The sequence below is a fragment of the Macrobrachium nipponense genome, chromosome 12 (assembly GCF_015104395.2).
Source record: "Macrobrachium nipponense isolate FS-2020 chromosome 12, ASM1510439v2, whole genome shotgun sequence".
Lineage (NCBI taxonomy): Eukaryota > Metazoa > Arthropoda > Malacostraca > Decapoda > Palaemonidae > Macrobrachium > Macrobrachium nipponense.
In genome coordinates this window covers 32228911-32245474 of record NC_087205.1, presented here as the reverse complement: position 1 = coordinate 32245474, position 16564 = coordinate 32228911, and the positions used below count along the sequence as shown (strand labels likewise).

The following is a 16564-nucleotide window of genomic DNA, read 5'->3' as shown; positions in this document are numbered from 1 at the left end:
TCTGGCGCTTCGCGCCTAGCTGGCGCTTCTCGTCTGGCTGGCGCTTCTCATCTGGCTGGCGCTTCGCGCCTGGTTGTCTTTCCATGCTTGTTAGAATCCTCGCGTGCGGCTGGCGCCTTGCGTCTGGCTAGCGTCTCGCGCTTGGCCATCGTTCCAGTCGTTTCCTTAGAGAAACTCTTCTTATGATGTAAATGTTGTTCTGAAGAGTAGTCTTTATCTGAATCCTCATACGATATCAGATAGCGCCTGGTTAGCGCTTCGCGCCTAGCTGGCGCATCGCGCTTGGCTGGCGCCTCGCGCCTGGCTGGCTCTACGCGCCTGGCTGGCGCTTCGCGCTTCACTGGTAGCTCTTTGCGGCTGACTGGCGCTCCGCGCCTGGCTGGCGCTTCGCGCTCGGCTGGCGCTTCGTGCCTGGCTGGCGCTTCGCGCCTGGCTGGCGCCTCGTGCCCCGAACGCGCGGGTCTGTGAAAAATAGACCCTTCATCCGAAGAAGAATCTTCTTTTCTGGGAGGTTGATAGTGAGGATTTTTTTACTTCTTCACAGGAAGATTAACATCCTTTCTTCTTGGAGGATCTCTCGAAAGAACCCCGACTAGAGAAGCAATAGACTCTTGCATATCTTTCAATATTTTAGTCGTTTCTTCTCTTTGGTCTAAACGAGAGGAAGGAGAGCATTCTTTCTCCATTCTCCACAACTTAGCGGGAGAAGCCAAAACCTTTGCTTTCTTGATCTCCGTCGGGGAATCCTCCGAAAAACGTTCCGGACTCGAGTTTATTCCCGATTCTTCCCAGATCCTCTTCAATGGACGAGAACGATCCGCTGATCTCCATCCTCTTTTAGGTGAGGAATTCTCCGAAGACGAAAAACAATCACGTAGAACGCTTTTTCTAATGCGTTCTCTGGCAGTCTGTGACGTTACAGATTCTGCCGAAGAGACGTCTGACTGGTGGGGATCCTCCATAACCTCCGTAAGGCTTTTGACATTCCTTCTCCTCTGGGCTTGGGAGCTTGAAAGAGGTCTAGGCCTGGGAGTGTTGTGAAGCCAATCAGACGCCTCCTCCACTTCACTGGGGAAATTCACATCACTTTCCACAGCACTACTTTGCTTACCTTCTATGGCAGCCATTTTACGCTCCATTTTCATAAGCGCAGCTTTAAGACTTGCGATCTCCGAAGCAGAGTCTGTAGGATCTGCATTCGGAGAATGTCTGAATATTACAAGGAGCGTTCATAATGTTAGAGGGTACAATATTACTCACCAAACCACTTGAAGATAGAGAGCTAGGCTTGGTTTTGGAAGATGACTTCCTTAACCGGTCTTTCTCTAATTTCTTTAAATAAGAAGTTAGAGACTTCCACCCTTCAGCACTCAAACTCTCACATTCATGACAAGTGTTATCCATCGAGCATTCATACTTCCTGCATATTTTACATACAGTGTGAGGATCAACCGAAGCTTTCGGCATTCTCACCTTGCACCCTTCATTCACACACATTCTCACCACACTTCCAGAATCAGACATCATGATGAAAATTCCAAGCCAAAATCCAAATAACGATCCACAAAAAGCGTATGCCAGTACAACGATCCAAATACGTCACCAAAGGGTCCAAAACGACGATCAATTGTATCCAAAAACGAAATCTAGCCGGAGATACAACAACGATGTTGCCAGTATGGCCGACAGAAAAAATCTGATGGAAAACGGGAATGGTTCCTATTCCTGCCACCCAGCGGCAGCGCGGTGGATCACCTGACCTACCTGTAGCGTGCGCGCGAAATTCAAAATTCTGTCGGCGCGACGGAGTCAATAGCTATGTATATATCTGACAGGTAAGTTGAATGTATAAAAAAGAAGATTAAACAGACCTCCTTCCCAGGTGAAGTTAGTTGTGGGCTTGCTTCATCTGTTCAGGACCCTGGCACAGTTCCCATGAAAGCACATGCCAGCGGTGAGGCAGCTCTTGAGCATGGGATTCTCACTCTTGAAGGTTGGGCCTGGGTCCATAGACCAGGACCTTACTAGTGTCACAGGAGTCTGTGGGACCCTGTGCAATAGTGAAACAACCTTTACCTGCCCAAGGCTGACATTGATGACATGGGGATCCGATCAAAACCCCATGTACCTATGGCGAAACAGGTATCCGGGAGAACTGTGCACCTCTGGTGACATGCAGATCCACAGAATCCATGTGCCTGAAAATCCTGTGGCATGGGGTTCTGTGGAACCCTGTACAACAGTTGCTACCAATACACGGGGAACTGAGAACCACCTTGTGCCGGTTTAAGGTTCTTCACTGGCCCAGGAAGAGGACTTCAGAGACCAGTGTCAAAGGAATGGGTGTCCATGGAGACCCGTGCCTCTGTTGCTCTCATGGTACGGGGTTCCAAAGAGCCATGTACCACGATTCCCATGTCCATAGACAGGGAGTAGAAAATGAGTTCCCTTGCCTCTTCCAAGGTTTGAAGATTGTTCCATGGGTTTGGAAATGTTTCTGCTGATGACTGTGTTAGTGGTTAGGTTCCAGACCCCCCTCTAAGTTTGGCACAGTCTCTAAAAATGCTAATAAATGCATACTTCTAGAGTCTGAACCCTAAATATGACCCTAATCATGATCCCTAAGTATTAAGCTAACTTTTAAATGAAATTAGTCACTGTAATTTGATTTAAAAGTTAATTTAATACATTACCCTCAAAAAAGAAATAACTGGTTGGTGTAAAAATAGTTACAAGAACTACTATGCACATACGTATCCATTTCGTACGTATAATAACATTTGCCCTAATTCATGGATGCCATTTTCTATTTCCCTCAGAGTAAAAGTTTTCTTTGGTCACTAGGTAAACTTCATAAGCCTGTTATAACAAAGGTAGGTACACAATTCAATGAAATAAAGAAAACACTAATAAAGAAAACACCTATGTACATGCATAATATTTGCAGAGGGTGAAGGTAAAATTCAATCAATTTAATATCTTGTTTTAAAAAACTTTTCTATGTCGACGTAAAATATGTCCAATTGGCACCCGACAGACAATTTATCTCGACGTAAAATATGTGCAATAGGCGTTTAAGGGTTAACAAAACTGTAACACTTAGCTTTACAAAAAACTAAAATTAAAAAACTCTTTGTCTTTTTTTTTTATTTTTACATTTTTTTTTTACTTTTTTATACTTTACGTACATTTTTTTTTTTAAACAAAATTTCAACTTCATCATCACTTTCAACTTTGTTTTTAGTAACACTTGGTTCTTCCTTTTTGCTTACTGCTAATAATAAGGGGCTCTTTAAAAAATAACTATCCAAGGAAGATTGCTTCTGCCTACTTTTCACAATGTTCCTGAAACGACTCAGGCAAGCCTCATCGAACTACGCAAGCATACGACCTGTGTAAGCCTTTTCAGGGTGTCTTTTTTCAACAAACGATTGCACTTTATGAAAAGCAGCTAGAACATCCTTAATTTCTGCCGTTGTCATAGGGTCGTCCTCCTCCTCGCCGCTGCTAGAGAACTCCTCTTGAATGACATTATGTTGCATGGCCTCCAACTCCTTCAGGTCATCCGTCGTAAGCTCCTCTTGGTGCTCCTCGAGAAGGTCGTTGATGTCGTCCTCGTCAACGATCAGCCTCCATGGACTTGCCAAGTGCAACGATCTTGTCAAGATCTGGTTGCAAAACAGTTTCAGGATCGTCAACTGTTTCTGACTCTGCAGCACCAGCTTCGCCCACGTCGAATCCCTTGAAGTCTTGGGGGGATACGGCATCAGGCCAGAGTTTTCTCCACAAGGAATTCAAGGTTCGCCTCGAAACCTCCTGCAAAGCTTGGTCAATGAGTCGGAGGCATATCACAACATCAAAATGCTCCTTCCAAAATTCATGCAAGGTGAGGTTTGTGGTATCGGTGATGTCAAAACATCTCTTGAAAAGATGTTTCGTATACAGCTTCTAAAGTTCGATATCACTTGCTGGTCCATGGGCTGGAGGAGAGGGGTGGTGTTAGGCGGAAGATAAAGAACCTTGATGAAGGAATACTCCGCTAGGATATCTTCCTCGAGGCCAGGAGGGTGGGCAGGGGCATTGTCCAACACCAGCATACATTTCAGAGGGAAGCGCTTCTCTTCCAAGAATTTCTTCACTGTCGGGCCGAAACACAGATTTACCCACTCGGTGAACAAAAGCCTCGTTACCCAGGCTTTCGCATTAGCCCTCCACATCACTAGAAGTTTCTCCTTAAGCACTTTGTGGGCCTTGAAGGCTCAAGGAGTCTCGGAATGATACACCAGTAGGGGCTTCACCTTGCAATCCTCACTGGCATTTGAACAAAGTGCAAGCATAAGCCTTTCTTTCATAGGCTTATGCCCGGGAAGCTTCTTCTCTTCCTCCGTGATATACGTCCGACGAGGCATTTTTTTCCAAAAAAGGCAAGTCTCGTCACAGTTGAAGACTTGCTGAGAAACTGTAGCCTTCCTTGGTCATCATCTCGTCGAACGTCTTTTTAAAGGCTTCGGCCGCTTTCGTGTCCGAGCTGGCAGCCTCCCCATGCCGCACCACCGAATGGATGCCAGTCCGTTTACGAAATTTCTCTAACCACCCATGCGAAGCCTTGAACTCTGGGGTTGGCGTTGATGTCCCTTCTCCTCTGTCGTCTTCGGCCTGGGCAATCAAATCGCCGAAAATAGCGCTGGCCTTGTGGGAGATTGCCGTCTCCGTTATCGTATTGCCAGCGATTTCTTTGTCTTTTATCTAGACAAGAAGAAGCCTTTCCATCTTGTCGTGCACGTGGGTCCTCTTGCTGGACAAAATAGTGATGCCCTTGGAAGGTGTAGCTGCTTTGATGACATCCTTCTGCTTAAGGATGGTGCCTATTGTCGACAGATTTCGGCCGTATTCCTTGGCGATCACACTCAATCACATACCAGCTTCATACTACTTGATAATCTCCCTCTTTGTCTCCAAATAGAGCATCCTATTCTTTCCGTGAATTTCAACTTTCTTGGGACCCATGACTACATATATACTGTACGTAACTTACATATAAGTCGAGTAAAGTTCTCACACAACACGATAAAGTACGTACTATACTGCAACGAAATTACTAACGAATTTACGTTAATAAACAAAATTGTTAGAACGAACGAATGCCGCGTGCATTCGATAACGATGCTGGGACGAGTGGCCGAGGCGCGCTGCTATGTAGTAGATGCATAATGGGAAGGATGCTGACCAATAGGAGAGAAGGATCTCATGGCCGTGACTAGCATCAGGAACCAATGGGAGAGCAGGAGGATGATGGAGAGTCTACTCAGTTGGCAGCGCGCGAGTTTCAAAATTGTTATCGGTGGTCCGGGCGAATCTCGGACTTTACAGCAACAACCTTTCGTATCTTGAAAAATTTTAGTACGTAGAGCCGTAAAATTTTTCGTATTAGCTTTCGTATCTCGAGTTTTTTGTAAGTTGAGCCTTTCATATCTCGAGGTACCATTGTATATATTCACTGGACAATTAAAACCATACGTTCTCTAACAGTTTTTCAACAAAAACATTCCGTAAAATACAAAAATACAGTGGACCCCCCCGTCTTTGCATTCTCCTGATTCGCGGACTCACACATTCGCAGATTTCTCTCTGGAACGCTTCCCTGCATTATTCCTGGAAAATTCGCCTATTCGCAGTATTTTTCTATGAGAATTATCCATAAAATTCTGGTTCTTTTTATCAATTTCATCATAAAATGCACTTTTTGTGATAAAAAAAAAAAAAAGTATTAAAATTTTTAGTGCTTTTTTTTTTAGTTTTAACTACCAAAATAGGAGGTTTTAAGCATTTTTATAGGGTTTCCAACTATTCGCGGGTTCTAACTATTCACGGGGGGTCTGGTAAGCATCCCACATGAATATGGGGGGGACCACTGTATACATGATCAAAATAATTTTATTCAAATTGTGAACATTAACAGTAAGACTATAAAATACATTTCATCATATCGATCTTGAGATGGTTGTTTTTTCATTGTTACTAACGTCGTCATCAGTTTGCAATCATAAATTTGAGAACGGTCCAGGAATAGGATTCACAAGTGATGGCACATCGCTACAATTGACTGTTGTGGGATTTTCATACCACTATATAATATTTCATACCACTATATAATATTAAAGTTAAAATTAGCAAAATTCTTGTTTTCACAACAAAATAATTTTATAAAGTAAATTACTGAGCAATTTTTGCAAACTTCAGTCAGATAATGTTTGAACTTAAGTGCCGTACACACAATTTGAAATAGAAATATGTAAACATAGAAAACAAGTAGAGGGCTGTCATTGGCTGACAGCTCTCCATGGCAACCAGCCAGCCACTAAGGTTTTAGTTGTACATTATTCTGTCTGATAAAGAAAGTTTAGCTCATGTGAAGCTGACAATGACGTAAGTTTAAAACATTATGAATACACGTACAGCATGTGCATATGTGCTTTTACATTTTGGTCAAAGACTCAAACTAGCAGTATCATAGAGAGAGAGAGAGAGAGAGAGAGAGAGAGAGAGAGAGAGAGAGAGAAGAGAGAGAAAAAAAATTATTTAGGACTCTAAAGCTAGGCAGATGTACAATTATTTCATTAAGTTGGGATTTTCTAATATCAATTCTTGGGAAAAATAATGAGCAGCAGCACAAATAACCAAATGACTCAGGTCAGTCCAGCCTTATAACTAACACTACATTCATCAAAATGTTTTCAGTTTTTAGACGTTTATGATTTTGAGAGTTTTGGAGAAAGGATTGTGTACATGTAGTATTATATTTTATGCACAGAATCATACGTCTTTTCCTTATACAATAACTTTACCAAGTAATTACATAGCTATAAGTTCCACTTACATGGCAGCTTGAATGAAAAATTTCATGGGTAACACTTCAAACCATTGTGTAGGTGACCACTTCCACCCATTATTGGGAGAATAGAAACGACTGAGTGGAAATTTCAGCTTGCTCATGGTCATCAGCAGGGAGGAGGGTGGCCTCTGATTCTGTAATTACTTGTAAGTACATATATATAATATTTTATTTTATCATAAAAATATTTTTATATAGGTAATTTACCAAGTAATTAAATAGCTGATTCCCACATTAACAGGAGGTGGGAGACATGGACATATACTACTCCAAATATTAAATTATGTAATACATACATTGAAATAGAAAAGTTGCTTGGATTGAATAAGTTTGTTGTTTCCTTATCAGCTGAGAACTACTGCAATACTGCCTCTGGTTGGTGCTCATTTTAAGCTGTAGTTAGTGGTGTGGCAGTATTGCCAAGTGACCCCTACTACATACCGTATATATTCGTGTATCATGCAACGTTTGAAGACCTAATTTTGGAGTTAATTTTAAGGGGGTCACATCATACCCAGGATATAAAATTAGAGTATGTAATAATCACATATTAGTATCATATGATAAAATACAATCATAATGAATATGCATCTTTTCCATGGATCTTTTGAAAAGTAATGCTGTACTTCACTGCATCCAGTAATATTATATGTATTATCATATTGCTATTTGTTTGTATTATAAAATACAAACATAGCAATCAATGTTTTGGTTTGGAAATCAGCTGTGGGCGATTCCAAAGTAAGTTTGTTTTGCTGTATTAAACTCAAATCAGAGCGGCTTTCTTGCTTCTAGTTGACACAAGTAAATCTCAAGATACTCTACTTATATGGGACAAGGTTATTTTATGTTATGCAAAGTGTTTTCAAGCCGAAATATCACTTAAATATGTAACTAAATTTTGTTCACAAAACGATAGATATTTAAGTGATATTTCGACTTAAAAACAAAAGTGAATCTCAAGATATTCTATTTATATGGGACAAGGTTATTTCAAGTTATACAAAGTGTTTTCAAGTTGAAATATCACTTAAAACATGTATTGTTTCTGAATGAAATTTAGTTATTTTTTCGTTAGTAGATGGCACCGAGGGCATGTTTACTGTGTAAACTTGCCCTCGGCGCCATCTACTAATGAAAAAAATAACTAAATTTTGTTCACAAACAATACATGTCTAAGTGATATTTCGACTTGAAAACACTGTATAACGCAAAGTAACCTTGTCCCATATAAATAAAATATCTTGATTCACTTTTGCTAACTAGAACCAAGAAAGCTGCTCTAATTTGAGTTCAATACAGCAAAACAAACTTACCTTGTAATTGCCCTCAGCTGATTTCAAAACCAAAACATTCTTTACACAGTAAACAAAAATCAGCAGATGCCGTTCGATATTCTTCACTTGATCTCATCAGAATACTACAAGTTTTACGTATTTATTTTCTATTGGAGTGAAAACAGTGAAATGTGTTCTTTCACGTCCAATGGTTTTGATTAAAACACGTTTCTCTCAAATTTTGTTTACGGTCAAGATGGTACTATACCGAAGTTTGCGAGTGTCATCCACATTGCCGATGCACGATAATAGTCGATGGCAGGTCAACATTCTTTCCTCAGCTTCAGCTAATGCTTACAGGTTAAATTTAGCAGTAAATGCCCTTGCTGATCTTTTCTACATAGCGAGTAAGGATATAGTAATGTAAGACTACATCAGTCCTATTCTCCTTAACGTCATTTGTAACATAAATATGGTATTTTTTTTTACTATTGTACGATGGTTGAAATCCAAGCAAAAACTCTGTTGTTATCGGTTTAGGTTGTTCTAGGAGAATCAGCAGAACGGATAGCCAGCTCCTCCACTAATACTTCACTTGCACTATAAACACCTTGCTAACTTACCTTCTCCATTAGAAGTTCCTCGCTGGCTGAGTGGTTTTCGAGCTGGGCTGCCAATCTGGTGGCCCGAGGTTCAATTCCCGCCTCGGCCAACACGGAATCAGAGAAATTCATTTCTGGAGATAGAAGTTCATTTCTCGATATACTGGTTCGGACCCCACAATAAGCTGTAGGTCCCGTTGCTAGGTGACCGGTTGGTTCCTGGCCACGTAAAAATATCTAATCCTTCGGGCCAGCCCTAGGAGAGCTGTTAATCAGCTCAGTGGTCTGGTTAAACTAAGATATGCTTAACTTCTCCATTAGAACTTTAAATGAAGATCCTAACTGAGCCATAGACTCCGCAATGATATTAAATTTATGGTAGAATTTAGACTCTAACTTTAACTCTAAATTGGCAATGGTATTGGGGGTGTCAACGAAGGAGTTAGGTAAGGGTTGAAGTGTTAAGACTGGGGAAGGAATAGGAGACATTACAGGTACAGAGACAAGTAGGTCAAAACTACTATCTTGAGTAGCAGTCGTCTTGTCATGCCTAATGTTAGCCTTCCTCTTCTTATCCCTTTCTAACTTATTTAAATGAGAAGAGTGAACTTTCCACTGTTTAAAATCCCAAGTCTATGCATTCCTCTCACGATAACGATGGTGAACAAACTTGACCCCTGCATGAAGTGCAAATTGTGTGCAAGTCATACTTTCATAAAGTCAATCTCGTTTTATAGCCTTTGCTGCAATAACGAGTTGACAACGAACTAGCGTCAGACATCGTCAAAGTCTGGCAAAATTCTGTAAGTCCAATTGTAAGGAAAAAGTCTTTTGACCAAATTCTAAGTGAAAGCTACCAACAATAAACTGTACTTCACCAATTAGCAAACAACAGGATACCAACACAAATTTCAAACCATCTAGCTAAGGATCGACAACCACTGTCGTCAACCGGCAGAAACTATAGCTAAGTAATCACTTGGTAAGTTGAATATACAAAAATGCCTCTCCCCGTTAAAAGATTTTATCTAAACAAAAGTTTGGATCTCACTAGTATGTCCTAGTTGAAGCTGGAGGCTACCCGGAAGGGTGTCTTCTGAGTAAGGAAATTGGGATGGGGAACTCAGGGGAACAAGGAAGGGTCATTGAAATACATTTAGGTTCCACGAGACCAGATCCCTTCCTCACTTAGACACATCAAAGACAAGAGATCATCAAAGTATAGTCCGATACCCTTCACTGATGAAGTACGAAAGATGTAGATCTCCTCGGGTACAGAAGAGGCATCCAAAAAAAGATCATTGAATTCTCTAAGAAGAAAAGTAGAGACTGCAACCCCAACTTCAAAAATGGCCCTCTTAGTCTGGTAGACGAGGCTAGAAGAATGACATCTGTAACCACGATAGTTTATGCAATATGTCTAGCAGAAAGACTTTATTGACGAGTTCTTTGAAGTTTCGAAGGTTCTGAGCAGATGACACTGGGATCACAGTTGGACTGCCTCATGAACTACTGTTCCACAAAAACGGGACGCGGCATCCACCCAGTAGTAAAGACATGATCTCAGTTCATCCGCAAGAGCTAAGATGGATTGACTTAAAATTGAACATAAACTCTTCACGGTGGAGGTTCTCTTGCTTGGAGAGAAAATGAAAGAAAAATGAGACCTTCTCTATGAAGAATATATGTTTGGACTGAGGTCTCATCTAGAGAACTATTACCATCCTGGTGTAAACAGTTCCCCTGTGGATTCCACAACCAAAATCTGAGATGGAAAGTAGAAGACTGATGTCAAGTCAAGAAAGGGGGTCATTGAAGAGGAGGGAGGACTTGCATGACGACCTATAACTCAGCAGATATGTTGAAGCACAGGTCCCCCAACTAAAAAAGCTCTGTCTCAGAAGATGGGCCTTCTGGTTTATCTTGCAAATTATTATGCAGCCTCTTGGACCTTGCTGACCAGCTGTCAACTCTGTGGCTGCTGATAGTCATGTGGACAAGTGGGTATCCTGAAGACTTGACTGCACCTCGTACAGACCGAAGACTATGTGAGACCCTTCGTAGCAGAAAAGAGAATCTTGAAAGAATCTATAAGACAAAATCCTTTAAACAGAGAAACTAAAGTTCATGAGCTGGTGCTGGGAACTCATCGTCAGGAGCTGAAAAGTAGAAAGGTGAGAGTACCACAGCTCTCTCTTCCAAAATTAATAACAATAGGGGACAATCCAACTACAGTAGGGCCTCGATAATCACGGGTGGATAGAACCCTCCATGATAAGTAAATACCCGTGTTATCCTGATACCCCCCTCAAAAATTGCTTAAAACTGCCTACTTTAATAGTTAACCCACCCAAGACAACTATTCCAATGTTTATAACTCCCTACTTTGGTTCAAATACCAATTTTGTCTTCAACTATCATCTTAAAACTAAATTCAAGACAGTTTCAAAGTTATTTTATAACATTAGCCTTAAAAATATATGTGGTATACGTACTACTGTACATATGTAGCTTACTAGCCTATGGATTATAGCTAGAAGCCTATATATGCATGTGCTATTGCTATTACTACTTACGCGGGCCTTTTACAAGGAAAGAGGAGGAGAGAGGTAAGAGAAATATCAATATTATGTAAATCATATGGGTACTCACCAACGATCTATCAATATTATGTAAATCATATGGGTACTCACCAACGATCTATGTCGATAAAGATAGCGATGATTTTGCAGTGCAATCGGATGAATAATAAAGATAGTGCTACCAGCAGCATGCAGCAAAACATCTCTTCCCTTCTTCACAACACGTTAATAAATTACACGTAATAACCTTCATCTGATGTTTAGGCTTCTTTCCCTTAAGAGTAAAAGAATCAGGGCTTTTGGATGCCACATAATTAACTCGTTTATATGGGTACAATTTAAAGAACGCGGCGAAAACCAACATAAACAAAACGTGAGTAGGCCAGTGTTGCCAAGTGGGAATGGCAATTTCTTGCTAGATTCCATAAAGTGCTAAAAAATTCACATCATACACAACAATGCCACCCAGCCAATTTCAACCGATTGCTCTCTTTTTCGATTCAAACATGTTTCTTACATACAGTGTACTTGTACATTACATTACATAATTCCTAATCATTTCAAAACCCATTCTGTTCAATTCCTGAAAATGGTTTTGCAAGATTTTGTTCTTTTCTCTTACATGATATATCAAACATAGTAGAATAAAAGAAATATTCAACTTAACATTACAAAGATTTCATGCCAAAATATGTATGCTAGATGTATTTGCAAACAAATGCAAGTTTTCCTGCTAGATTGAAAATTTTCTAGCTAATTACCTCAAGAAAATGAAAGCTAGCATTAAAAATGTAAAATTGGTAACACTGGACTCAACAGATCCGCGCATTGTACAACTATGCAACTGTACATAGCTAGTAGTACAAATGATAGTTATCGTATCATTTAAAATATCAAAATAAACCAAGTCGCAAAGCCGATTCTATGTCATGTTTGTCCTAAACATGTAGCCTAAAAGGAAAACGTTAGTATTTTGTTTGTTTCATCACTGCCACAAACCCTTAAAAATGCAGTGTACAAATGATCATTCTAAACTATTATTTACTACCAAAATAATGGCAATATTTTGTATTAAAAATGAATGTTATGTATATTCCAAACATTATTACTACCATGACTAGTACTATTAAAATTTCGAAAGATAATCTTGCTGTGAACGCTACCATAATTTGATTTTCATATATGTACGTACATTTTGTCAGTTGGCTGGCCTTGCATAGATAAAAGTTGATTTCACTGATATGGAATTACTCCACGAATAGCATTTTTATTATGAAGATATGACGATAATATAAAAGGTAAAAAATGGTTTTATGCATTTCGTTTACACTTCGTCGCCAACAGCAAACAACAATACGATACCTGTGACAATTATCGTTTGTATGACTGCATTGTTTGGATAAATTATATACGTATATGTACTACCAAAATAATAATGAAGTTTGAATTAATTTTAGCCTTATGTTATTACTACCGTAATTACACTACTACTATTAAAATTTCTATAAGGTTATTGAACAATAAAGGTCGCTGTGAACGCAACCGTATACATACCATATTTTTGTAACCTTATATGTTTACATTTGTGGCTGGCCACTCGGAGTATAAGTTAAGTGCAGTGATGTGGAATTATTCCTTGAATAGGCTATTTATTATGAAGATATGCTTATAATATATAAGATGAGAATGGTTTCATTACCTTTATTGTTGGTTAATATGATAATATGAATCTGTTCACGTATGTTGGCGGTTATCGCACTGCAACTAGGCATAGCCTACCAATGAACGTCATACATATACCTTGAATAGGTTATCTATTATGAAGATATGCCAATACGTAATATATAAGGTGAGAATGGTTCTATTACCTTTATTGTCAGTTAATATCAAAATGCAAGTCTTTTCATGTATGTTGGTGGTTATCGGACCGCGGCCGAGGCTTAGCCTACCAATAAACATCGCATACGCAGCAAGGACAAACCCGTGATGCTGCGATTCATACCAGTGATATAGCATGAGAAATAAAAAGAAAAAACCCATGAATAACTGATTCCGTTATTGCTGATCCACGACTAAGCAATGACCCACTGTATTCTTGTCCACACTAGATAGCATTGGGTAACAAACCCAGGGGATAACTCTCGTTCCAGGTTCCAGTAAAGACAAATCAGACAATGGATAAAATCTATGGTAAGGATAGATCTGTTGAAGTACTAGAGGGAGGAATGCCAAATACGCCTTCTCTGTTCCCGACAAAAGTCAAGTCAAGACTCCTCAAAAAATCATTGACCACAAAGGTCAGGGTTGTGGAATCTGGTGATGGATTCAAACTCAAAGAAGCAGGAGCTTGCTGTGAGGGAGCTGGCGCTGTAAACTCCGTCACTTGCACCAAGTGCTTAACTAAATATTCGTAAAACTCTGTAAGCACAAGTGCAAATGGCCGCTGGGGAGCTACTGGATGCTTGGGAGCTACTAAGCGCTCAGGAGCACTCAGCGCTTTGGTGCCAGCAGGCGCTCATCCACTCGAGAGCCAATGGCTGTTTAGTCACTGTTGCACATACAGGCGCTACCAAGTGCTTATCCCTGGAAACGAAAGAGAAACATTTGGACTTTAACACTTGATGTTCCACTTCTGAACATTCTGCAGAAAACTGTTCCCAGGCCCCAAAAACTACAAGAAGGCACAGATTCCCTGACCTTCTTACACGGCAGCTGAGGGGTACGGGACATATCCTCACTAGACCTTTGCAATGGTCATGATTTCTTACTATTTATTGCCCACTGTTCAAGACTGGAAGCCTGTGAACTAGAAGAAAGACAGTGCACATCCAGTAAGGCACCTTTCCACTGGCTGTCTGTTGTTACCTGGGATTGGCTACAAGGGTGACTGAGGGGCACACCCCCTCAGACTTCCTTGGACCGCCACCTCCACTACACCTCCATGAAGATGCCTTTTCAGTGGCTATCTGTTGAGACCTGGGTTAGAGGCTTGATTGAGGGGCAACTACCCAGTACATCTCTTCCTGGGTAAAGGGGAGTATGACAGGGACTCTAAGTCTAGGATGTCTGAAGGGCAGAATAGCCACCTGTTCCATTACACATCCATGAAGACGCCTTTTCAGTGGGGCAATTCCCACGAGTCTCCCTTGGATGTTCAGTATGACTTCTCCCTGGTACAGGGGAGTATGTCAGTGACTTAAGTCTAGGAGAACTGGCAGGCCGGATAATCACCTCCTCTACTACATATCACTCACTTAGAAGGTTAATTTCTGTTAACCCAAACACAAGACTAGCAATGGCACAGGAAGGATGCAAGGGAGCCAGGCACAGAAGCAAGTGGACAAAATTATAGGGCAAGTAGAAGAAGAGAAAAAGGGTAGTATGTCCAATCTGTGCATGCCTAGGTACTCACTTTGTTTGGTTTTATGTACAGCCCTCTACAAGGACGATACCTTTGGCAGGCCCTTGTATGTTTTCAGAATAAGGTGCTTCTTATATTTTATAATTGTCTTTTAGTGTTTTCTCATCAGCATCATAGCTCTTGCCTTTCTTCTAGTATGATCTTCACTTCAGGCAGTATTTGATGTTGCCCATGGGCACTCATGGACACTTTTGGATGCTCTTTGGTGCTAACGGATGTTCTTAGGGGCTTAGGCAGTTATGGGTGCTTTTGGCACTTACAGGCACTTTTAGCACCTTGCCACTCGGACCGCAAACTGGCACCAGATGATAGATGGTGGTGGTGCATGCTATCAAGTAGTTGTAGCATGAGCGGCGTCAGGCTAAAGTGAGCACTTCTGAGTGCTAGAAGAGAAAGAGTATTTACAATCGCTGCATCAACTTAGATCCATGTCTTCCTTGTAGAGGAGACATGAGGAACATCTCAGAAAAAGACTTCAAAATGTACTGCCTACGCAAGTACTACTATCCACAATATACTTCCAAAGCAATTACTACTGGGACCAATTCTCGGCCGACGATAACGTCTTCTTCCATAAGCACCATTCTCTCCTACTTCTTTCTCCCATTACACTTTACTTCTCTGCAAATTAAAGTGCAAGGGTTAGTAATATCATTTACCAACAGTTAACAAGACTAGGTTCGGTAAAGAAACATAAATGCAAATCTTTGGCCCAAAGAAATTATGAAGCATTCAAGAATTACCTATAAAGCAAATATTGACCAACGAATCTGAGTAGCCTAGACCCTGTAAACATCATCGATGTGAAAGATTTGGCCTAAAGGAATGGCATAAATTACAAGAATTACTTTTGCGACAATACCATATCGGTGACTCACAAGAAGCCATGAATGACAAAACATTCACGAACTACTTTTAAGGCAATTGTTCAATGACGTCTGGTGAATCTCCTACACCCAGTAAACAACACTGAAGTAAAAGCTTGGCCTAACATATGATACAAGATTTACTTTTCAGGGCATAACTATATTGGCAACTTGCAAGTAGCCTTGGCAAATAACTGGCAAAAGTTGCCTAAAAGAATGACAAAACATTAAAAAATTACTTTGAGGCAATAAACAGTTTGCGAGTATTTAGACTCAAACAACACAATTCAAGAATTTAATATCAACGAAAAAATCTATATCAAAGGTATATGGTAAAAAAAAAAAATGAAAAGTTTACCATAAGGAATGGCGCATACAATAATTACTTTTAGAGCCAAACTATTATCGTCGGCTCTCAAGGGTAAACAAAAGATCACTTGATGAATTAATAACAAAATAAGAAAAAGCTCATCCCACTGAAGGTTACTAAATATGTGTTCCAATGGGAATGCACACATCATTGAAATCCAGTTAAATAACCAGAAAATAATGAACAAGCTACTGCCATCACCGGTGTTTACTTGATGATGGTAGGAACAAAAAGCTTTCTGCTGACAGTTGTTCCTGTTCTCCTGCTAGTGGGTGGAACTAGTCACCTACACAATGGTTTGAAGTGTTACCCACAACATTTTGAATTCAAGATGCCATATAAGTGGAACTTATAGCTATGTAATTACTACTTGGTAAGCTACTTATATAAAATATCCTTGTAAAATAGGAGTGTCTTCTATGATGGCAATAAGGTACATATACAGCCTCCGAAATGCTATCACTAGCATTCTGTTTTTTGTTTATCCATACTAACAGAAATTTTTCGATTTCATCTATTATGGAAGACCTCTGTTTTGTCAAATTTGTATCCCC

At 40.2% G+C, this 16564-nt stretch overlaps 1 protein-coding gene across 2 annotated transcripts in view; it reads right to left on the bottom strand.

The window, feature by feature from the left end:
* LOC135224463 (uncharacterized) overlaps window positions 1-16564 on the bottom strand; it is a 151908-nt gene that overhangs the window by 115994 nt on the left and 19350 nt on the right. The window lies entirely within an intron of this gene.